This window comes from Marmota marmota, unplaced genomic scaffold, assembly GCF_001458135.2.
Source record: "Marmota marmota marmota unplaced genomic scaffold, marMar, whole genome shotgun sequence".
NCBI lineage: Eukaryota > Metazoa > Chordata > Mammalia > Rodentia > Sciuridae > Marmota > Marmota marmota.
Window position 1 is genome coordinate 12,163,492 of NW_026000005.1, and position 25,527 is coordinate 12,189,018.

General features: G+C 36.9%; 2 long non-coding RNA genes across 3 annotated transcripts in view; one reads left to right on the top strand and one right to left on the bottom strand.

Annotated features, from left to right (window-relative positions):
• The window catches only part of LOC125618161, a 153,460-nt gene that overhangs the window by 124,667 nt on the left and 3,266 nt on the right, over positions 1 to 25,527 (top strand). Inside the window, exon 6 of one of the 2 annotated variants that reach the window (XR_007349408.1) lies at positions 13,613 to 15,164. The exons of the other annotated variant lie outside the window; for it this stretch is intronic. This is a non-coding gene — a long non-coding RNA (uncharacterized LOC125618161). Of the gene's footprint in view, positions 1 to 13,612; positions 15,165 to 25,527 lie in introns of those variants that run through there. 2 annotated transcript variants of the gene reach the window in all.
• The window catches only part of LOC107138554, a 91,232-nt gene that overhangs the window by 22,216 nt on the left and 43,489 nt on the right, over positions 1 to 25,527 (bottom strand). The window contains exon 2 of the long non-coding RNA XR_001503012.2: positions 7,321 to 7,392. This is a non-coding gene — a long non-coding RNA (uncharacterized LOC107138554). The remainder of the gene's footprint in view (positions 1 to 7,320; positions 7,393 to 25,527) is intronic.

Below are 25,527 nucleotides of genomic sequence, written 5' to 3' on the forward strand. Positions count from 1 at the left end.
GTGTGTCTGGAAAATCATGGGAGACCCTTTAGTTGGAATGTTTGTGTCCCCCAGCAAATTCATATGTTGAAAATTCATCAGCCACATTAATGGTATTTGGAGATAGGGCCTTCAGAGCTGATTAGGTCACAAGGGTGGGTGGGGTGCTCCTGTATAGGATTAGTGCCCTTATAAAAGAAGCCCCAGAGAACTGTCTTGTCCTTTCTCCTGTAAAGACACAGAAGGAGAAGGTGCCATTCTTGTGATTCTTAACAGGAAGTAAAGACAGAAAGAATGGGTAAATTTCCTTTGTATAAGACAGTAAATATTTAAGGAATTTGGACACCATATAGCCAGGTGACATAAATGTGATTCTAACAGCTATTTCTTATAGTATTTTAGAGACACATTTGCTTAGGAGATTTACGATATTTGTTGATAGATGCTAAAATCCAAAGTAAAGTATCTTTCTGTACATAGATCAATCAAATCTAAGATAAAAATGATGAAATATATCAGATCATGTATCAGAATTTTCTGAATAGATTAGGGTCTCTTTTGGGGGGCATACAACAGAAAAAATATCAATCCTTAAAAGGCAGTTTCACAGAGCTTCTCTGTTGTTGAGCAGCAGGAGAAAAGCTGTATGTTAAAGAGTATTGCCTTGTAGTTAATTTCAAAAAGGGAGCAAAAATAGCATATTGGTAGGGATTCTAAATTCCAGGTCATGTAGACATCCAGAGAAAACTAGGATTTTAAAAGAACCTGAATCGAGAGGTGACTGACAAATGGGTAATTAGACATTATTTAGAACCAATGAATATTCATGGCAATGAAAATACGGAGGTATTTGTGATGAAGAGAGAATGATGCATGTTTGTGAGGAAGAGAGAAACATTTGGATGTGAAGCATGGGACATTAACTGCCTGAAAAATAGGAAATACTGGGGCTATTTGAGAAATAAAGCACCAAACTCTTATTTAATATAAGAAGTTATGGTTCCTTTGAGCCTTTCTGTAAAAAGGAAGATTAAGGGTCTATCTTGCAATTTAATACAAAACTGTTCTAAATTTTTATGCAGACAGTATTTAGAATTGTATTATCATTTTCAACAGGTTACCATTCCCCTCCAGCTTCTGTACCCAACGGGAATGCTCTGTCTTTTGGCTGGGCTGTGTGTTGTAGCAGCCTATTCTTATTCCTTGGGACCAAATTCCATTTTATATTTTTAAAAAATTCTTTTATTTGTTCTTTTTAGTTGCACATGACAATAGAATGTATTTTGACACATTATACATACATGGAGTATTACTTGCTATTCTTGTGATTGTAGATGATATGGAGTTTCACTGGTGGTGTATTCATATGTAAACACAGGAAAGTTATGTCTGATTCATTCCACTGTCTTATTCCCAACCCCTTGCCCGTCCCTTCATTCCCCTTTGTCTAATCTAGTGAACTTCAACTCTTCTCTCCCCGCCACCTATATTGTGTGTTGGCATCTGTGTGTCAGAGAGAACATTCAGCCTTTGGTTTTTTGGGATTATTTCACTTAGCATGAGAATCTCCACTTCCATCCATTTACCAGCAAAAGCCATAATTTCACTCTTCTTTATGACTATAGCAGTAGCTCTGGGTGTCAGCTGTACATTAGCATCACAGGACACTTTTCTTTATGGCTGAGTAATATTCCATTGTGTATGTATGTCACATTTTCAGATGCCATTTCAAAGTTTGGACCCTCAAGTAGGAGAAGCATATGTGTGAGAGGGGATCCTAGAGAGGGCTTCAGGAACCACCAAGAGGTTGAAAATCTCAGACCAGGTCACTATCTCTTCTCTGCAGCATTTACTTGCTCTCTTTCACTATTACTTTGGCCTGTAGCACAGTGGTTCACAACCTTGGCTGCATGTTGAGGTCACCTGGGGAATTTGAAAATAGTGTTGCCTGGGTTTCTTCACTGTCAGGAAGTCTAACTTAATTGGCCAGCATGTGGCTTATACCTCGGGGCTTGACCAGGTGCCCAGGTGATGCTAATGGACAGCTGATGTCCAGAGCCACTGCTATAGTCAGCAATTTTCAGAGTGTGTAGCAGAGCTACATTCCTTCAGGAGGCTCTAGGGGAAAACAAGTTTACTTGCCTTTTGTAGACACTGGAGGTTCCCGTATTCTTGGCTTATGCGCCCTTCCTGACTTCCAAGACAGTGGTGTAGCATCTTCACAGTTCTCTCTGACGCTGATCTTTTTTTCTGTTGTCACCTCTCTTTTCTGACTCTCCCTCTTATAAGGATCTTTGGGATAATCACCCACTTCAAGATGTTTTTCAATATTATCTGTAAAGTCCTTTTTATCATGTAAGATAATGAAGCCAGAATTAGACAGGCAGTCAGTATAGATAGGTAAATCGAGTCAGGTCCATCAAGTGAGTCTGGGAAGTTGGAGACTGTCCCCTGAAGGATTGAAATGATAATTCCTTCAGAGCCCTTTCTCCACACTTATCGAGAACCTGCTCCAAGCTGTTGCCAAGGTAACCTGTCCCAGAAATTGCCCCTCCCTACAGGGAGCTATAAGGTTGTTACTGTGTCCTTGGCTGCTCCATCCTGCCCTTCCCCCTTCAGCACACCTATTTCCCACCTTTGGGCCATCCCACCAAGCATTCCTGGGCCTAGTCACACAAGCAGGAAGGAGAAAGATAAGGGGGAAAAGGCAGGAGAACAAAGGAAGCCTAGGATATATAAAAAGGGCAGAACACCTCACTTCTTGGGATACCAGGACACCAGCTACGGCCCCCTTCTCCCTCGCAGGAAAAGCCTATGTTACCCCTTTTATAATAAATGCTGCTTTATATGCTTGCCTTCGTGTGCTTCTCTGATGTTCAAACTTCAACATGTGGGGAAGCAAGACTTGTCACCCATAACTGGCGGTATCAACGTATTTACAGATTCTGGGGAATTGGATGTGGACACCTTTAGGGGACCGATACTTTTCCTACCACACATGTGAAGAGACAAAAGAAATTGTATTTATATAGTTAGTTTTCTGCCACTACAATTAAATACCTGAGATAATCAGCTTATAAAGACAAAAGTCTTATTTTGGTTCACAGTTTTGGAGATTCTAGTCCACTATACTGACCCTTTGGCAAGGCAGTATATCATGATAGAAGTTCACAAACAGCAAAACTGCTTGCTTCATGGCTAGAAAACGAAAGAAAGGGGAAGAGATTGGGGTTCTGCAATCGCCTTCAAGGAAATCCCCCCAGTTACCTGAAGACCTCTGATCAGGCTCGATCTCTTAAAGGTTCAAACTTCTCCCAATACCACTGAGCTGGGCACCAAGCCTTTACATTATGGACTTTCTGGGGACACTCTAGATTTAAACTGTAGTTATAGGAAACATTATTTGATGAGATCCTGGGGACTAAACTGGAGTATTCAAAAGAAGTTTCATGAGGAGATTCACAGGACAGTAAATTTAAAATTGTTGTATCAGTAACACTCATGTGGGGATTTGTAAAATTCTTGAGCCCTGTCTCAAACTGTGATTTAGTAGGTCTGCTTCAGCCTGGGCTCTGCCTTGATGTGTGCACCCTCTCAGCCCTTCACCAGTAGTACTCCTAGCTGGTGGTTCTGGGAAAGTGGTGTTGAGACCACACTTGTAAAAGCTCGTGTGATTAATGCAGTGAGAAACACTGGGCCAGAGCCAGCAGCTTTATCAACTCAGGGTAAACACCACAATTACTGGGAGAACTCTTAATAATACAGCTTCCCTGAGTCCCACTCTTGGATTTGTGGTTCCAGAGGTCTGGGGAGGGCCAAGGCCCATGTTTTTGAAAATCCTCCTGAGTGATTCTGACTAAGTAACTTGTCCCCACCTGCAGGGCACCCTCTGTATCCTCGGAAGTTACCTTTTCCACCTCTGGGCAGGGCAACTGCCTCTTTCAATATCCGTTAGTCCTCCTTACCTATGATTTTGTTTTTCATAGTTTCAGTTACTGGTGGTCAACTGCAGTCCAGAAATATTAGATGGAAAATTCCAGAAATAAACAATTATTAAGGTTGAAATCATGTGCCATTTGGGAGGCATGATAAACTCGCTCATCATCCCACTCCATCCCACCCAGGACATACATTTACACATTTCCATTTTACTATTTGAATACATTCCTTTCAGGAGTAAAACTGTTGGCCAATTTTTCATGGTTCCATTATTATTCCTTTTCTCACTGGTGTTTGGCAAAGACTCTGGTAGCTTTTTGGCTTACTATGAACAGAGGCTTTTAGTAGTGTTGTATTTAGTTGCTATTGTTTATGGATGTAGTTAATATTTTGTGATTATTTGAAAATATGTCTCAATGTTTCTATAGTTAATTGCAATAGATCTATCTTTGGTTCAATTCCTATATTATTGATTCTGGAACCAGCATGTATGTCAATGGAGATTTTTAGAAAATTAGATGCTGATCTCTTCTATATCCATTCACATATTCATCTATTGGAAATTTTGGCAAAATGGTTCTAACCAGCTTTGAAACTTAAGCCAGTGCAATGTTAATTTTTTGGATTCAACTCTTCCCAGATGGGTGAATAAATAAAAGCCAATTTCCTCTACACTCAGGAGTTTAAAGTTGTGTTTAAGGACAACTTTAATTAAATGCTCTTTCCAAATATGATGTAGTCAATGATGGAAGGTATAGAAATATTAAAATTTTAGAATAGATTAAAGAAGACTTTTTGTTTTTGGTCAAGAAAGGATAATATTGAATCTTTGCAGCAGAGGTAGGGAGGTTTGAGTTGGTTGAGTGATTAGATGAGGAGGTAAAGCAGTGGTTCTCCCTTATCCCCACTTCTGCTTTTTGTGGTTTCAGTTACCTATGGTCAACTGTGATCTAAAAATATAAAGTGGAAATTTCAGAGATAAACAATTTATAAGTTTTAAATTCTGAGTAGCATGATGATATGTTGCACAATTCTGCTCCAATATGCCAAGGACACAAGTCATCCCCTTCTCTGGTATATCTTCATTGTATATGTTACCTGCCTATTAGTCACTCAGTGGCCCTCTGGGTTATCAGATCAACGACCACAGGATCACAGTGCTTACGTTCAAGTAACCCTTGTTTTAGTTAATAATGGCCACAAAGTGCAGGAGGAGTGATGTTGGCAATTTAGATATGCCAAAGAGAAGCTATAAAGTGCTTTCAGTAATTGAAAAGGTGATGGTTCCCAATTTAAGGAAAGAAAAAAAAAAAAAACACCATATACTGAGGTTGCTAAGATCTATGGTAAGAACAAATCTTCTGTGAAATTGTGAAAAAGGAAAAAGAAATTCCTGATAGTTTTGCTGTCTCACTTCAAACTGCAAAAGTTACAGCCACAGTTCATGATAAGTGCTTAGCTAAGATGGAAAAGGCATTAAATTTGTGGGTGGAAGACATGAACAGAAAATGTGTTCCAACTGACAGCAACATGTTGTGCCAGAAAGCTCTGGGCCTCTCTGAAGACTTCAGCAAGGGATCCCATGGGACAGAGACACCAAGCCATCTACTGCAAGTAAGGGACAGTTGCACAGATTCAAAAATAGATGTGGATTGAATAGTCTAAAAATTACTGAAGAGGTGAATTGTTATTATTTTCATTCTGTTACTGTGCCTAATTTATAAATTATATTATTTACATGTATATTTGGAAAAGACACCACTTATGTATGGCCCTGTATGATCCTCTATTTTAGGCATCCACTGGGGATCTTGGGACATACTACCTGTGGAGTGTGAGTGAGAGGTGGTGGGATTGGGGGTACTGTATTCAAAAACCTATTGTACCAGCTACCATTCTTTTTCTTTATAGCTAATTAAACTATGGATTATGTCCATTCTTTATTTTTATATCCCCAATTCCTTTTTCAGAGCCTGGCACACAGTGGGTTCCCAGTCAAGGTTTTTGGACTAAATCAGTGATTCTCAGCATTTATTTTGCATCAGAACCATCCAGAGGGCTTGTTAAAACATAAATTTTGGGGATATGCCCCCAGAGGTTCTGACTGGGAGGCCTGAGTGGACCCCAAGAATTTGCATTTCTAAGAAGCTTTCAGGGGCTGCAGGTGCTGTGATGTGGGTACCACACTTTGAGATCACTGCAATAATTAAAGTTTAAATAGTTAAAGCTATAGCCACCCCCCATGAAAATTTCCATATGTGGTTGAGGGATTTAAAACTTTCCCAGTTTTCTGAGTTGCCCTTACTTTTTCATCATTTCTATTTTTTTTCACTTTAAAATTTTTAACTTCTAGAAATTGAAAAAGAAAATCATATTTCTCCAGTAATAGCTATCCTATAATGTTTTATTGTTTATTTCTTCTCTACATGTGAATTCTCTAGAGACAGAACACTTGGAAATATTCGGGAAGTTCCTGCTGATAAAAGTAAACCTTCAATTTTTTTTCTTTGGTATTGTGGATACATAATCTAAAAAGTAAATAGAATTTTTTTAACCTGAATCTCGCAGTGTGATTTTTGCTTGTTTGGTTAATTTATTTATTTTTGGTCATAGTCCTTAAGGCGGGTAAAATGCTAAAAAAAAAAAAAAAAGGAGATGACCACACACATGTTATGAGGCTAGTCGCTGCTGGAAAAAGCACAATTAGGAAAGGTAAATATTACTGAGTGACTTGTACCATTTGCCTGAGACTTGGCAGTGGATACTTTTTATTATATAAATAAATATAATTTTCAGGAAGTTAATTTCTCTGGAAGAATAGTTGACTTTACCACCCCCTGTATTTAGAGTATCATACAATCATATTGATAGGGGATTAGTAGCCCTTATATTATTTTCCAAAGACATTACATATAGGGGGATAATGTGGACAGTATTGATACATAGAGATCCTACATAGGGCACTGGCAGCCTTTATATTTATTTTTTTCAACCAAATAAATCCTTCTTAAGATTTAAGACCGCTTTCCTTCCTTATTCATAATTATAACAGTACAGTCTTCTCATAAAACACTCCCTGATGTTTGGATCAGCCTTGCAGACAGCCTTATGCCTTTGAATCTGAATGTAGTTACAGTTTCTGGTGGCAAAGTAGTAAAAGGTATTGATTTTATTTATTGTACTGCTATGAAAAGGTTGTATAACTGGATTGATGGGTTGGAGGATTACTAAAAATATTTTTATAGGGCTGGGAAATTTTAATCTTGTATACAGTGCTGAATTTGACTATATTGCTAGGCTGAAAAGAGGCATCTTATAAGCTAAGAACTACTCTTTGTAATAAGCTCTTGGAATGAACTATTCTTGCATGGCTATTTGTCTTTAATAACATTTAGTGCTTACCATGTGTGCGTGCTGTTAGATCATTTCCTTTCTCCTCCTCCTACTCCTTCTTCTTCTGCCTTTTACACAGGTCTAAAAGATACAAATTGGTATAAGATGGTAAAAACATTTCTGTTCTCATTATCCAAAATAGCCATATTCAAAACCAAACATTTGATAAGGTTTGAGTTGCATACAATGAAATGCATGCATCACAAATGTATAATTAGACCATCTTGACATAGGACTGCATTCCTGCAATGCATACCCTTTGTCTATTAAGACACAAACATTTTTATCATCTAGAAAGTTCTTTCTCTAAAACCTCTTTCCAATCAATCTCTCCTTCTCTCTCAAATAACCATGATAGAATTTCTTTTGGTACACACTCCCTTGCGTCTGGCTTCTTTCACTCCACCCAATACTTTTGAGGTTCATTCCATTGTGTGTGTTAGCAGTTAGTCCATTTTTATCGCTGAGCAGTATTTCCCATGAACAAGATACAGGCAGATTTGCAATGTCCCAGTGAGATTTTCCCAACTGAGTGAGAGTGGATACAATCTAAGAGCTATCCTTTAGCTATTTCTTCCACTGGTCATACTTAAAACTTAACACTTAAGCCATTTTTTTTTTCCGTAAAGTACAAATCTTGGCCTTCCTTTATCAGGAAGGGAAGGAAGGACTCCCTATCAGATTTCACAGTAGTAAATCAGAATTTAAATATAGAAGACTTGGTATTTCTAGCAAGCTCCCTTTATAGATGTTATGAATTGACATTATCACTTTTAGCAAATATTTTGTAAATAAAAGAGTAAAAGAAAGGGCTTGCAGAATGCAAAAGTGCCAAGTTGCTCCCAGTAATTATGTTGATGGATTGCAACAAGCAGAGACGTGAAGCGAAGGGATAAGGTGAGCTGGGGGTCAGACATAATTAATTAAGGGGGAGCTAGGGAATGGGATTTGAGCAAGTTACTTCACTTTTCTATGGTTGAAAAGAGGGGTAGGGGCTAAAATAGAAGAGAGAGAAGAAAGCAAGCTTCTGTCAGTTTGCGATATCTCCAAGAGGGAAGAAGGTTTCCCTTTACGTAAAGCAGAACACAGGCCTTCTTTGCTTTTCTTGATCTCCATCCTCCACCTGCTGCCTCCCCAAGGGCTGCAAACCTCACCTGTGTTTTCCTTGTCGTTGCCTCCCAGCAGAAATGTGAATACAGTTCAAAACTAATAGAGCAGCATATCAGTGCTCCTGACTCACAGGTTGAAAAACATAGCCCAAAGAAATGGGATCTTTTCCCTCACATATGGTGATAAGGTGCTTAAATGCCAATGTGATAAGAACAAGATAAATAATTGCTACAAGTCCTGAGATGCACCCAAAAATATCAGGCTGGCACCACACACTACCCAGTGAAATGTTTTGGATGGTCTGAGGGTGGGGGAGGGAAGCATATACTTTTCATTTATACAATTTATTCTTTTTAGATGCCAAACTGCCATGAAACATTTCTATCACTGTGGTGAAGCGTCTGGCTATCTCAGGCTTGCAGTTGCTGCTCAAACACTGTGCACAGATAAACATGTGTCTCGTGTTTCATCTGCTTTGTTCGGTGCATCTTTGGGCCTATCTCCTGGGATGCTACCACAGCCCACTCATCCTGGAGGGTGGGGCTCAGAGCTTCCCAACTGTTCCATGTTACCAGGCTAATACATTCCCCACTCACTACTTGCTGAAGGCCTTTCCCTTCTCTCCTCTCAGGGACTGGGGAGGAGGAGAGATGAGGTGACTGAAGCCAGCTTGCCCATTGTCCTAGCCACCTGTTTTCTCTTTCTTTTTCTTTTTTTTTTTTTTTGGTGGTGGTGCTAGGGATTAGAACCCAGGGCCTTATGTATACAAGGCAAGCACTCTACCTACTGAGCTATATCCCCAGCCCTGTTACATTTTTAATATGCCATATTGATACTCACTTGAAAAATTATATGTATTATATTTGTAAGTAAGACTGTTGAGATTGTTAGGGATCATCATTTTCACTGTAAGAGACAGGAGACACAAGTAAAACATTTTAAAGAAATAGGATACTTTTGATTAAATTGAAACTTGAACTATTTGAATATTTAAAATTTGAAATTGACATTTGATACTGAATAGCAAATATTCAAATATATTTGAATTTTAAATATAGCTATGAATTAATAATGTTTCAAAAATGTTTTTTTAAAAAACCTAGAAGCTATGACAACCCAGTTAACACTGAGAATGGTCCTGGAATACTATTCCCTGATAAATGGTGTAGAGTAGGAAACGACAAATCAAGACTCCATCATATTATTATGCAGAAAAGTAAGGAAGCTGACTACTGGCCAAAGGTGGATGATTTGACTATCGAAACTAATAAAAATGGCCATTGATCAAAACATACTAATTAAATAAAAATCCTGGAATTTACAATGATACTCAAAAGAGAAAGCTAAAGCAAGAAACAACTCATTTTTTTTTCTTCCTGAAGGTAGTGTATCATCTCTGTGCTCTGAAAATTAGTAACTAAGAGAAAAGAATTAAGACTTGATTACTTTTCCTGTTAAAAACTTATTTGCATTACAAAGTAGCCCTGGTTGACAAGGGAAAGCTTTACTTACAGAAGTATTTTTACCTAGTAAATGTAGAAAATAATAAAAGTAGTAAAAAAAATCACTATTTTTACAACATGCTATGAAATAATTGATTCAGGATATAAATATCAATGGATGCTAAAAACTAAGAAATATTAATGAGGAACTGGACATTGTAAGGGAGTTGAAGGGTCTTGCAACAACTACCCACTCCATTGCAAAAGTCACTTCTTGTAGCAAGGGCCATGGGGAGATGACCATGTTAGACAAAGAGAGATTGCCAAGACATGTCAACCTTAACAACAGAAACAAACCAAAAAAACAAAAACAAAAACAAAAAACCCTTTTAAATATATCTATATCTTGAATTTGCATGTGCATTCTAGAAAAAAAAAGGAAAGAAAAAAAAAAGAAAAGAATAAGAAAGAAAGAAAGGAATGTGGCTAGTTTGTGGACATGGTGTAGTTGACCATGATTCTTGCATCCCTTCCCCAATTCCCAACTCTCCCCTTCCTACCTTCACTGAAATCTTGAGGGAACAAGTTTATGAAACTGAGAGCACATATCAGAGCATAAATAACCAGAAACTCAAAACAGAGCTTGTCTGAGGTAATCATGGATTCTGGGGTCATAGAACAAATGCTGTAATAAAAACCAGATAATTTTGTGACCAATAACAGTTATAGTTACATATCCTGAGAAAAAAGTAATCAAATTTCATGCTATATGATGGAAATCAGTTGCTGTACTATGCAGGATTGTGCTGCAGGGGTCAAAAAAGAAATTTCCCCCTAACTGTGTACAGAATATTAATAGTTGATTAGAGCACATGCATTTTCTCTCTCTCTCTCTCTTTCTTCCTCTCTCTTAAATAAAAGTATATCTAATAGGAACAGTGGTCCAAAATGCAAACCCCATTTAATCAGGCCCTTCTGTTTAAAATTCAGAGCATGTTTATATACATGTGTATGTATCCATCCAGTTTTATTTAGCTTATAGTCGTTCACACTGCCAGAATTAGTCGCATATATACATATATACACAAATTTTATGTGGATGATTTCATAGTGGATCATAGCTAACTGTTAGTAGTAGAGAGTAAATATTCTTAAACCTTAGGAGTAATATTAGGTCATAAACTAAATTGTATAATGTGCGATAGACTATAGTCTACCAGGTTCTGTGATTGTTTCTCCTCTTTCTGTCCTCCCTCTTCCTTCCCTCAATTGGCTTCCTTTGAGAAGGTTATGAATAGTCACGATTACCTTCAGAGAAAAATGTAAACATGAGAAAAATTAGTCCACAATTTTGGGGGGGGTTTGTTTGCTCCCCTAAAGACAACTGTGTCTTGTCTTCCAAAGGCCCCAGTAATTGCTCCTAGTCCACATGCTCTTCTGCAGTGTGACTTGTGCTATCCCATTAAGAGGGGAAGTCGAATTGTTCTTATCTTGCCTTTGGGTAATGCTGAGTCATTAGCTGAACCCAAAGAATGCAGTAGCAACAATGTTCTGGGATTTCCAAGGTTAGACAGCCTTGCAGCTTCTACCTGGGACTGGTAGGACACGTACTCTTGGGACACACCTTTTTAGAGCCAGCTGCTGGGCTCTAAGGGTGGTAAACTACAAGGAGAGATCACAAGTGGCCACCCTGCTTTGCATACAGAGCTCATGGTCAACAACTAGCATCAGTTGCCTGCTCTGTGAGGAAGACTTCTTAGACAGTCATCCCAGTGAAGCCACCAGAGGTCTTTGATCTCAGCCAACATCTGACTGCAGCTGCTTAACGAACCCCGTTCTTAAACTGTCCACGTGTGTGGAGTTCACCCAAAGCACCATGAGAGGTGATACTGATTTTCTGTTCTACAACAGGGAGTTTGGGGTGATTTGTTCCACAGCAACCAAATGGTAACACCCACCAACCCCTGTCGAGAACACACTATTCTTCATGATTTATTGAGAAAAGGAAAAAATGTAAGTATAATAAATTTGAGTTACAAATTATTAAAACACAATATTAGTTTCATATTTGTATATCTTACAAAAATTACTACCCAAATTGTTACAACATTTAGATAGGTTATGAATTTGAGGGTATTTGGTCTTTTAGTTCATTTTCAAATCAATAAGTACACAAAGGCTGGTTGTTTGTATGCTACTACCACACCTGATTATTACAACATCAGGTGTCAGTCTTCTCTGAACTTGGATGATTCTCATATTAAATACTGCAGAATGTAGCACTGTGTCTCTTTCCCTCTTGCTTCCCCTCCCTGCTCTCTCCTGCTTTCTTCTCTTCTGCCTATTTGTCCCTTCCTCACCCTGTTCATAGGCAAATAAAAGCCACATATGTTACTATATCACTCTTATATGGTCAATATTGCCAATCACCTTACCCCCCAACCAGCTGCTTAACTTTAATTATTTTTTAATTTTTTTAACCAAGTAGCATTGAGAAGAAAAACCTTTGAAAATGATGTCTCATATGCTTAGACCTGGAAATTCCACTGTTAGAATCCTTTTCCTTAGACAGCAATGGTTGCTTCAGATGAAGATGTACTTACACATCATGCTAAGTGAAATAAGCCAGACTCGGAAAACTGAGGGTTGAAAGTTTTACCTCATATGTGGAAACTAGAGCAAAAAAAGGCAAAGGAGGTGGGTGGAGGGGTCAGATATCATAATTACATAGGGAAAATCAGTAGAGTAGAAAAAGGAGATTGGGAGGAAGGAAGGATGGGAAAGAGAAGGAAATGTGGAATGAATTTAATAAAATCATGTTATATGCATATATAAATGTACCACAAGGAACATATCTTTATGTATGTGTAGAAATAGCAACCAAAAAATATATAAAAGAGTGAAAGGAAGGTCAGCGGAGCAGAAGAAGAAGAACATATGTAGGAGTAGAGGGAAAGTATCAGGGGGATAGAAGTTGAAATCAAATTCCATGCATTTATAATTTTGTTGAAATGAACCCAACTACTTTGTGTAACTGTAATGCTCTAAAAAGAAAGATGTAATTGCAAGGATGTTTACCAAAACATAACAAAAGAAAATTGGAAATAATGTAAATATGCATCTTTGAGGGATTTTAATAAGTAATGGTATATCCATACTACAAAATACTATGCTGCAATTAAAATTAAATAAATCTATTTATATTTGTATGGTAAGATTTTCAGGATATATTGCTCAATTTAAAAACAAAGTGCAAAATGAATATTCATTCAATATATATATATTGAATGAATATATATATATATAAAGAAAACTCTAGACTATATACCATGCTGTCAACAGAGTATACCCTTGAGTGGTGGGACCATAGGGTGACTTTCAGTTTCTTTTTTCAACATTTTTATATTACATTTATTACTTTTACAATACTACCAATATTTAATACAGCTTTCATTTAAGTTGAAAGTTGTCAAGAAAGTAGGTCATCAGTGACCCACAAAATGCAAAATGGTTACTATGTGTGGCGATGTGTTAATAAATTTGATTTTCATAATAAATTTGATTCTCACTTTGCAATGTGTAAGCATGAACTCATTACTCTGTGTACTTCAAATATATGAAATTTTTATTTGTTAAATATTCTTAAAATGTTATAGAAAGAAAAGAATTTATAAATCAAATTTATAAATTTGTTGATTGGAACCACCTTCTTATTATTTCTTATTATCCCTATTTTTTTTTCTGTATAGGAAGAAGTAATGGTGTAATCTTCCAGGGAATCCATGCCCTCACCTATAAAATACCTCAAGGAATTCTCTCCCGCTTACTATACTCAATATATTCTCCCTGACACCATATCTCCTATCACTTATGGCTTAGGACTTGTGCTAGTTACTATATGTATTACTTTTCACAGATTCATGATTAGTTTTTACATGTATGTAGTCTACATCCTCAACTATATGTAAATTCCTTGGTTATTGTCTTTTCTTTCCATTGTACTGTCTACTGTGTTCAATAAACGCCAACTGTTTTTCTGCTTCGTGGGCTACATCAAGAGGTTGTCAAACCATGGCTTGTGGATCAATCAAACTTGATGGAACATTAGTGTTTAAATAGTTCACAAACTAAGAATCATTTTGACTCTTTTAAAAAACTGAAAAAAAATCAAAATAACAATAACATCTTATAACTCATGAAAATTATCTGATATTCAAATTTCAGTGCCCAAATACAAAGTTTTATTGGAAGGCAGATACAGTCCTTTGTTTACATATCTTCCATGGCTATTTTACACTACATTAGAGTTGAAACAAATAATATCTGGACTGCAAAGCCTAAAAACGTTTACTAGTGGGTTCATTGCAGAAAAGTGCGAGCCCCTGACTTGATGTAGTAAGAGTAGGTTGCATAAGAAATGTTCTTTTAGAAACATCTGCTGCTGTGGAGTGCCCCTGTAGACTGCACTGTCATTCTTGAGTTCTTTCTGCTTCTGTGTAGCAGGATTATACACCCAAACCCTTGCGCATGTGGCAGTGCAGTGTCACCCAGTACACATGGCATAAATCCCTGCCCTGGTGACTTTAGGCTTGGTCATGAAATGCTTTGGCCAATGGAATATCAGCAGATGTGATATGAGTGAGGCTTTAAATGTGCTTGCAGAGTTTGGCCTAGGTTCCTGAGCTCCTGTGATCTGCAATGAGGTGGCAGCCATCTGTTCTGGTAACCATTGGCCCCAGCATGAGAGACATGCAGAGCAGATCTGAACTTGAACCAGAGTCAGCCCAGCCAGTGCACAGGCCTGAGAGTGAGAAATGAATGTTTGCTGTAGAGAGTACTGAGATTTTGGGATTGTTTGTTATGCAAAGACTGAATACTATGGGATTCATCACTCATTAGTTATGGTGATATTTGCGTAGTTCTCCTATGCTAAAAAATATAGCAACTAGAAATCTCCTTTAGTTTAAAAAGAAGTGATATGGATTACTCCAGGTAACCCATGAATGTAATATATTTATACTGCTTTATGAGTATAGTCATAAGTTTGAGAAAAGGCTATTTATCTTTTTCACAGATCTATTCTAATGCCTTGAAATTGCTTTTTTTGGTGGACTTGTCCAATATTATGAAAGCCACTTGTTTGCTGTTAAAATGAATGAGCTGAGCTCCGTTGCTTCCTCCTTCCTTCACTCCTCTTGTCTGACTGCATTGTGTGGCTGAGGAGTTAGATCAGGGGTAGAGTGCTTGCTCAGCACATGCAAGACCCTGGGTTCAGTCCTCAGCTCCACAAAAAAACAAAAATACAGGTTTGCATGGTGAGACATGGGGTTGTCTGTATGCATTTTTATATGCCATTTCTAAGTCTTGAAAGGCAAATATATTTTACTTGTAAAATGGAAAATTTTTAAACATATTATATTGGTGTTTTTCCCATGAATATTTAGAAACTGATTGATAGTAGTGAGTGCATGATTTCTTTAAAGTAAGGTTTCTTAACAGTGACACTACAACTTTTTGGTCTAGACAATTACTTGCTGTGGGAAGCTGTCCTTCGAATTTTATGTTTAGCAGTATCTCTGGTCTCTCTACACTAGATGCCAATAGCACATCCCAGACCCCTTCTCTCTCTAACTGTGCAATCGAGACCATTGAAAATATCCTTTTACATTTCCAAATATCCTCCTGGAGGCAAAATCATCCTCACTTGAGAACTACTGCCTTAATGAAGGAATTCTAATGCAGTGGCTTTCATATCTGGTTACACATTATAATAACCTAACAAGTGTTATTTTTTAATCTATTATTATTTTTTATTTTGGGGGGACTGGGGATTGAAAGTAGGGGCACTCTAACACTGAGCCACACAGAGCCTCCTTTTTAAATTCTTTTTTGAGACAGGGTCTTGCTAAGTTGCTTAGAGCCTCACTAAGTTGCCTAGGCTGGCCTTGAACTCCTCCTGCCTCAGCCTTCTGAATCACTGGGATTATAGGGATGTACCACTGCATCCAGCACAAACTTTGTTTTTACAATTTTATTTTAAAATAATTTCAAAATTATTGAAGGTTGAAGTAACAGTACACAGAACCCTCACATACCATTTGCTAATTTTTACCAGATGTGTTCGTTTTTTCTCTACAGATAGGCATAAATATTTTTTAATATTAGTTATGGTGATATTTGCGTAGTAAATTGAATATAGGATACCTCCTTACTTCTTACTATTCATAGTATATATCTTAAGAACAATGACATTCTCTTATATAATCCTAGGATGATTAGCAAAACATAAAATTTTAAATTAATCTGATACCATTATCCAATCCATAGTTTGTATTCAAGTTTTACCAATTAGCACACACACAAAAATGTCTCTTGTAAATGTTTTTCACAGTTCAGGACCCAGTGAAGGACACCCAATGTGTTTTGTTGTGATTTCTCTTTCCTTTTCTTTGGTTTAGAATAGTTCCTCAGCCTTTCATTTTTTACAACCTCAATATTTTTCTGGAGTACAGGCTAATTATTTTGTAGAAGTAGATTTGTCTGAATTTCCTTGTGACTAATCAAGTTATGCAATTTTATTAGGAATACTGGTGAATAATAAATAAACTTTTTAGCATAGCTCCCAGGAATCCCTTTCATGACATTTGATTCCTTTATTGGTAATGTTAACGTGTTATTTGGAAGGGTGGTATGTTAGTTTCCTAGGGCTGCTGTAACAAATAACCACAAACTGGGTGGCTTAAAACAAGAGAAATCTTTACAGTCTAAAAGTCTGGAAGTGAGAAGTCCAAAAACAAGATGTGGCGGGGTGGGGGTTGCTCCCTCTGGATGGTAGAGAACTCCTCCCTGTGCCTTCCAGCAACTGGTAGCCCTCAGCATTCTGTGGCTGCCTCACTCCAGTCTCTGCCTCCATCTCCACCTGGCTATCCCTGCTTTCTCTCTGTCCATGTCTTCTCTTCTTTGTCACTGCATTTAGGGTCTACCTGAGTAATCCAGGATGATCTCATCACAAGATAAAATAGCTTAATTACATCCTGACAGATCCTTTTGCTGAACATGGCCACATACGCAGGTTCTGGGGGTTATGACATTAATGTATTGTGTGAGGGCCACCATTCAACCCAGCACAGATGGTGTCTGCCAGGATTTTTCAGTGTGAAGTTACTATTTTCCCTTTGTTGTTTTTGTGGGAAGATACTTTGAGACTGTGTAAAAATGCTATTCCTCATCAAAATTGCCTATTAGTTAGAGCAATTATTGATGATTCTTGCTCAACTTGTGATTTTCTAATTCCATCCTTCTGTCTACATTTATTAAGTAGGCATTGTGTTGTAAGTTTCCTCCCCCACCCCCACCTCCTTTTCTTCTTATCTGTATTGATTGATTCTCATTTTATTCAATAGGTTATAACGTACTATAGTTTTTATATTCCCATTCAAATTTTCCTTCTTATGGACAATGAGTGTACCTCAAGCAGATTTCTGTGTCATTTGAAATCATCCCCATAATACTTTAAGTAACATTCTACTTTCTGATACAACAAAATATTCTCAGTTTAACTTATATTTTCTTCACCCCAGCTCTATAATCAGCCATTTCTCCAAGAAGCCCTGGTTTCTTTTAATCAGGATTGGTATTTAAAAATCAATTTTTTCTATAAAAAATTTTAGTCTCATTTTCAGAGATTACACAAATCCTGGGGTAGGAACCAAAATTGTGTGTGTGTGTGTGTAAAGTTCCAGGTAGTTTTGTTATATAACAATGTGTGTGAACACTCTTGTATTCAAACCATGATTTACACTGCTCTCTTGGGAGCACATTTTTCATCTAATGGGACAAACAACCACCTCATATCTTAATTACCAGATACCAGCAAACGAAACAAGATAAAACTTACAATATCCGACATAACTTATTAGATACCAGATGTCATTGATGGATGTCTAAGATAGAAAATGTGTTCTGTGGTGTAAAATAATTATTGATTATGAAATCAGTTAAATTCAAATCAAATCTAGATATAATTACAAATAAAAGAGAAGGTGGAATTTTTACTTTTGAGTTTCATTCTTCTGACTATAATCCCTCCCCCTCTCTTCTGTTTCTCACACTGAAGAATGCATCACTTTGTGAGAAGGGATGCTGGGAACACACAGGTTTTCACAATGGAATAGAAAAATAATCTATTTCAATATCTGTTCTTGACTGTCTTCAATAATAGATAACTCAGAGAAAGAACAAAATTACTTCAGTGAAGCCAATGGTACTATTGGATAACTATATCACACTTGGTATTGAGCATGAAAATGCATTTTTCTTATATGAAATGTGGGTTAATATTTTTTATTTCTTAAAAAATATTTCAAGGAACTAAAATTCTTTGTTTTATCTACAGATGATCAGTATGTGTGTGTATACACATATGTATATATCTCAAAACTTTGAATCTGTAACTGTGTCTTAGTAAAAATAAATATATTTCCTCTTTCAGATAGCAGCACTTTTCTTTTCCCCCATAAAATTACAAAGGTAAATTAGAAAAAAAAAATCCCCCGTGGGAGTGAGAATTATAATTATTAGCATTAACAAGTAATAATTGCCATCTTTGAGCATGTACCAGGAATTACATACATTATCTTTATTTTACCAATAAAGAAACTAAAATTCAGGAAAAGGAAGTAACTTTTTCAAGGTCACATAAGCTAAGAAATGGCTAAGCAAAGACTCCAATACAGTCAGGATTTGCTTCTTCATAATACAGTAACAAACAGCCCTCAAATCTCAGCCATTTTTAACAAAGGCATAGCTTCCGCTATGTGTGCATTGTGGGTAGATGGTGGCTTTTCTCAATTTCAGCTTCATTCTTTTTTTTTTTTTTAATTAGTTACACATGACAGTACAATGATCTTGACAATTCATACATTTGAATCAAATGGGGTATAATTTCTGAGCTTCATTCTTGAATCCAGGCTGATAGTGAAGCCTCTGGAGTTGAACAGAGGAAAAAGGGAATGTGGCAAACCACACACTAGCTCTGACTACTTCTTTCTGACAGAAGGAACACAATTGCTTTTGAGAACCCAACTTTACAGTTGAACCACAATAACACAGCTTGGCATTGAACATTGGTATTAGGTTTTTCAGTAGCTAGAGTAAGTCAGAGCCAAATCTGATGTTAAAGAGAGAGAAAGTAAGATCTTCTGATAGGGAGGGGTACAAATAATTGTCAGTAGTAACCAACCTGCCACGGATTGCTGTGTGGGTGGTATAATTTACTTTGAATCTAGAATACTGGTCCTTTGGCCTCAGTGATTGCTCCACAGTGGTCCAATCAGAGAAAAGCAAAGAATTTGTGATTGGTGAACAGTTGACCTTGCTCTTTCTTTAACCACAATGGCGCTGCTGCAGTCATATTTCTATCACAAGAGAGGAAGTGTGACAAAAGCTGATATAAGCAGGAAGACAATCAAAAGAAATGGAACCTACAGCACCAAGTACTGCACCAGTCTCTGCACTCCTGTGGTCCAACCTCTGAACATTCCAGTGAGGAAACCCAATAAATTTACTTAGGCTTAATCCAGTTTTCATAAGATCTGATATTGCCTCTATTTCTAACAAATAATATTAAAACCCAAGGCTTAGAAATGTCCTGAAATGTCCTGGAAGAGACATTCCTATGGATATGATATTGTGTTCTTAATTTGTGTGTTGAAACAATATTGCTATATGAAGAAAATTTCCAAAAAGTAAGGACTAAAAGACTCATGATTATACTATATTAACACACTCACTATTATTGGGTTTATATATCCTTTTGGTTCTCCTTCACCCACCCCATGTGCATTTACTTTTATGTAGGTTATCATAGCAAGGTATTATTGTAAGTATATTATTTATATAGGTATCATAGCAAGCAAATGATTTTGTATTCTGGTCTTTTCACTTAAATGTGTATTGAAGTTCTTTTCCCACATTTCTCATAATATTTGTAAGGATTACTGGAATACATGCAATAATATTCCAGCAATTGACTACAGTATGGTATAGATTAAAAAATCCAAATATTGGAAATTTTAATTGCTTTCACTTTTTTACTTCATAGATAATGGTGTCATGCATGTATAAATTATATGTGCATGGAGAAAAATCAGAAGGGCATAAGAAAACTGATTTTAGTGGCTGGTTTGTTTAGGTCTCTGTGCTCTTCTGGAACTTGCAGAAATAGGCAATGATTGAATGCCAGCTGCAAGTTATGGTTCTAGATACCTGTGTATGAAATACTGGTATTATTTATTGTGGTAGGTTAAAAAATGGCACGAAAATCTTGAAATGTTTGCTAGAATAAATAATTCAGATCAGGAATAATATTCATAACAAGTGATTAAAATTGAGAAGATTGTAGCTTCTGGGTGGAAGCTGGTATGATGGGAGACTTGCAAACAAATTAGTAATAATGAAACAGAAGGAAATACTATGAGATAAATCAACATGGATTATAGGCAGAAGTTAATTTTTGCCACTTTCATGAGCTATTCATGAAAGATCTATATGGCTGCTGAACTCTGAGGAGGTTACCATAAAAGGGGGGCCAAATTCTTTATTGTTCTGAGATTCTGTTCACTTCTACCCACGGATCTGATGATTCTGCCAGTCTGGTCTGCTCATTGGCTTAAGATGGCTTTCAGTCTCTGATTTAGCATCTCCATAGCTTGAGCTCTTTCCAACAAACTTGAGATATTTATCTTGCTAGCTTGAGATTCATTTAGATTTATATCTATTTGCTATAAATAATTAAAAAGGGCCTAATGTGGTTATTCAAGAGTAGTGTCCAGGCAATTCTCCAAAACTATTTATCTTTCTCAATCTCATTTAGGAACTAGAAGACTGGTGGACCCTTGATTGGATATGAACTTTTTGGCCCTGCTAATCTTGGCCCTGCTGCAGATCAAATACCAATTCCTCAGTCCAGGTCCCTAACACAATTTCTTGACAACTATATTTGCAAAGGCACTTAGCCCATGCCCAGAGGAGCACTGAAAACAGAGCCAGATGGTTTGTTTAATGGATCTGATTTCCTAAATTAGGGAAGAGTTCCTTGGCAGGGTGCAAGGTATAGCTAGGAACAAAACAGTTACATGTACTGGAGCCATACAGGTGTATGTTAATAACTTTTGAATGGCGAACAGTAAATGAGCCTAGATTTTCAATAGAAATGTAGTAAGAAAACATTTGATAGTGGTCGGGTGGAGGTTCACAAGGTAAGGCTATGACATCATCTCATAGACAATGGGAGTATACGTTGGCCTAAAAGTGAAAGAATCTGTAGCATCTGATCCTAGTAAGTGGGGACAAGGATCAAGGACTACCAACCATTGGCCAGTCAGACAGAACATAATCCGTACTTGTAACCCTTACATAATTGCTACATAAATGAGCAACTGGTGCAGTTACTTTAACCGAAATGACTAATTACTTAACATATATCTTTGGCAAAAGTCCATCCAAAGATATGGGGAAGTGATGACTTATTTTTTTATTACTGATTTTAAAATGTTTCAATTTTTCAACCAGTGATTTTTAGCATTATTTTAGAGACTGCTGTAGAGACTTCTTTTATAGCAGTTCTCTTCCAGAAAACTCCAGTATATTGCCAAGAACATTTATCCTCCATAATTCAAATTTGGTATGATGCCAAAGCTTATTATAGGATTTCATTTTGATACTTGATCCTGAATATGTAATGTAGACCAACATATCCTTATTTTTTTCAACAAATGCCAAATCTTCAAAGCAGCATTACATAAGTGACTTGTTTATAAAGAGTTTGCTCCTCAGTTCATCTCAGGTTCCCAGAATGGAAGAAGCTTCCTGAGGTCAGGGCCAACCCTGGAGTGATGATTTCTCCTCAAGCTGAGTAAGCCCCTTGCTGGCTCAATAGGTAATGTGTGATAACAGCTTTCCTCTATTTTGATAGCTATATTTACTGGGAAAAAAATGGTTATAATTATAAATAAATAAATACATTTTCTGGAATGAAAGAACTTGAATGAAGTTCCCATTTAGCAAAATATGTGCTTAGCACACAAACAAGATATATTGATGTTTCAAAAGAGAGACAAGAAACAGAGAAATCCATAGCATGATTTTACTTTTCAGAATTCCCCAACTATAGTATACTGTTAATATTCTCTTAAGGATTTTGCTTTGCATTCTCCAATTACCCTTTAAGGACCATTATTACAACGTGAATATGGCACTACTACTATCTGAAATAGCCCTAGTGCCTCATGATGAACACCTTGTACATCATGTCCGGCAGGCCATTTATTCTGTTGGCATAAAGATGTGCACAAGAATGGTGGATGAGGAAAGCTCTAAGGAAGGATTCAGGTGTGAGAGTAAACTGGACTGGATTGGAAAGAGCAGCTAAGGCAATTGGTGATATGGATGCTCATCAACAAAGATGATCACTTAGAACTATGTAAAACACACAAGAAGCCCTACTTGTATGTTGCCATGCCCCATTTTCTGGGAGAACCATTACACTCCCCTGCATTCTTTATGTGCTCAACCCCATTGATTGCCCAGTCAGCACTCTGTAAAAGCAAAGTTCCAAGAATCATTCAGAACACCTTGGTACACAGAGAAAAGGAGCCATATTACCTAGCAATTATGCAAGGAGCTAAGAGCTTGAGATCTTTGCTTTTATTTCTGAAGAAAAAATTATCTTAAAGTAGAAATATATTTGACATGTTTATTTTAATCACTCCCTTGTAAAATGGTCATAAGTGCACTAATTCATGACATACTGATGTTATGAGGATTAACAAATGGTTTTAAAACGTGGAATTCAAAATTATTTTAACTTGAACTAAATGAAAGTCTCTTAAGATAACAGGCACATATACCTGCATGTGTTAAACACTTAGAAATTTATTTTTTTATTTGCTAAATCTTAAAACCCCTAAACAATGGAATATTTTCCACCCTACTATGTAGGTCTAGTTATGGATGCAGAAACAATTCTCATATAAATGACTTAGTAATTCCTTGCAGAATCTGATTCATAAGGGAAAAGTACTCTGGTTATTTTAAGCACTTAGGTACATGTTCTCTGAGTGCGTCTACTGTCATAGCAACTGGTTTACCATAGGAAAAAGCATTTTAGAGCAGGGAAGCTTTTCCTTCCCCTTCATTTGGGACTCTTTCCTTGGCTCTTACAGTTAAACTTAATGACACCTATTGTGGAAAATTTCATTTAATAAATGATAATTCTGTGACAATTTTTAAATTTCTGAAGTACCCGATTTAAGATATGTTCAGATGCTGTGGTTTAACACCCAAGGTTCTGAAATCAAGCCAGAATAACAGAAAGTCATGTGACAGATGAACAGGAAAATAAACCCTGTGGTTGTGTATAAATATACCCAGAATATTCAACTGAGGAAAACTCAGGTCAATCAGAAGTTTAATCACCTGGATCATTTTTAGTTTGATCCACATTATAGTTAATCAAATCTCATGAAAGATTATAAAATAGATTAAAAAAAGTAAATTAAATAAAAATAACTGATGGCCTGTAAAGAAGTCTTCCACATTTACACACTGTCTGAGCTAAAAACAAAAACAAAAAAAAAATGTTATCTCTTGGGGGAAAATGCATTAGTGGTTTACCATCAATGAACAGTGAAATAATTGGCAGGGGTGGGTATTTGTAATGACTTCTGTTTTAAGAAAAAAGTTTTTAAAAGGATTGTGCTTCCTAACACTGAGTTTGCCAAAGTCACAAAGTATGTGTATCAAATATCCATAGATATCCCCCAAATCAAAAAGTATGAGATTTGGGAAAACAAGTATTAGCTCTTAGAAAGTGGGAAATGCGGGAGGATAAAAGAAAATAAATCAACTTCTCTGAACCCCTCCGGGTGCAGAAGTATTTTGTAATTTAGGATTCTTTCATTCCTGAAATGGTAATAAAGTAAATATACCACACCACACATTAGATACTAGTGGGAGATGGTCAGCACCCTATAATGAAACAAATTGATATTGTTGTAGTGAAATAGGTGAACATTCGCAATGATTGTGACCATTGAAGACTAAAAATAGTCTCTGGCAAGTTCAGGGCAGGGTTTTATTGCCAAATGAAGTATAGGTCTTGTCGGGCTTTGGTGTCAATGAATTATAAAAAGTTTTTCATTTATTGAGATCTCTTTGGTCTTCAAAATTGTTGGAAAAGGAATTGTGAATCTATACTACTTTGAATGAAGCTGAAAGCATGCACTGTCCAAAAAGAAAATAGATGGATCAAGAAGTAGTGGAACTAAAACAAATTAGTAAATGGAAAACAAACTGAAGAACATTTGCCTTCCAGCAGAATATACTTTATGTTTTAATAGAAACAGTAGGCTGAGTAGATGGAAATACCAACCTGAGATACAGTGCATAGTGATTCTTAAGTAATGTTGGCACAAATATGGACAATTTGGACAAACTTTCCTATAATGAATAAAAAAGTGAAATCAGGAAAAATGTCATGTACATGGGGTGTCTAGCAATAATAGAGATGGGTCAAAGAAAAAACTTGAGACATTAAATTTAACAAAGCTTATTTGAGCAAAGAATGATTCACAAATCAGGCAGCACTCACTGCCAGAAGAAATTCTTGGACCTCTGCCCAGCACGGTGAACAGTGAGCATTTATAGGCTAGAACAAAGGTGAGGTTGAGGTATCAGCTGATTGGCTGCAGCTAAGCGGCTGCCTTATGTGGGCGTGATGTGATGAGTTGACTGCCTGTGATTGGCTGAAACGCGTCTATTTAGTATACTCATAAGTTAGGTTTTGGTTTGTTTACATACTAAGTTAGGTTGCTGTTTTTTATTTAGGAACCCTACTATGGAGACAACAGACACAATTGTAGAGAGCAAAAGAATAAGGGATTTAGCATCAGTTAACAGACTTAGTTCAAATCCTGGCTCCTCTACTGGCTTAACTTATCTTAGCCTGAGTTTATCTATCTGAAGTATGTAAAGTTGAATCATAAAGTTGTTGGGAGGTACAAATAAAAAACCTGCAAAACACTTAGCATAGTTCTGGCTACTAGTGGAAGGGAGGGAGGAAGGGACACCATTGAACTGTTTCACTGATGATAAAGAAGCAAACATCCCACTGACTTTTGGTTAACATCAGTGATATCAATGTATTACATAAAAATGGCCAAAAGCCTTCACCACTAATATAGCTCTGATGAGACCTCTTGCTATATTTTGGATGTGAAATGTACCCCAGAGACTCATGTTAGAGGCTTGGTCTTCAGCTTAGTGCTCTTGGCAGGTGGTGGGACCTTTAAGAGTGGAGCCCCCTGCAGCTCTTTGGATTACTGGGGGCTTGCTCTTGAAGGAAATACCAGAAACCTGGTCCCTTCCTCTTTTTCTCTTTCACTTCCTGGCCTTAAGGTAATTGGTTTGGCTTTGCAGTGCACTGCCTATCATGATACACTGCCTCACTACAGGCCCAAAAGCAATGGAGCCAACTGATTATGGACGGAAACCTCCAAAATATTGGACCCAAACCAACCTTTTCTCTTTATAAGTTGATTAGCCCAAATATTTGTTATAATGATAGAAAGCTGACTGACACACCACTCTTGTCAGAAAAATACAT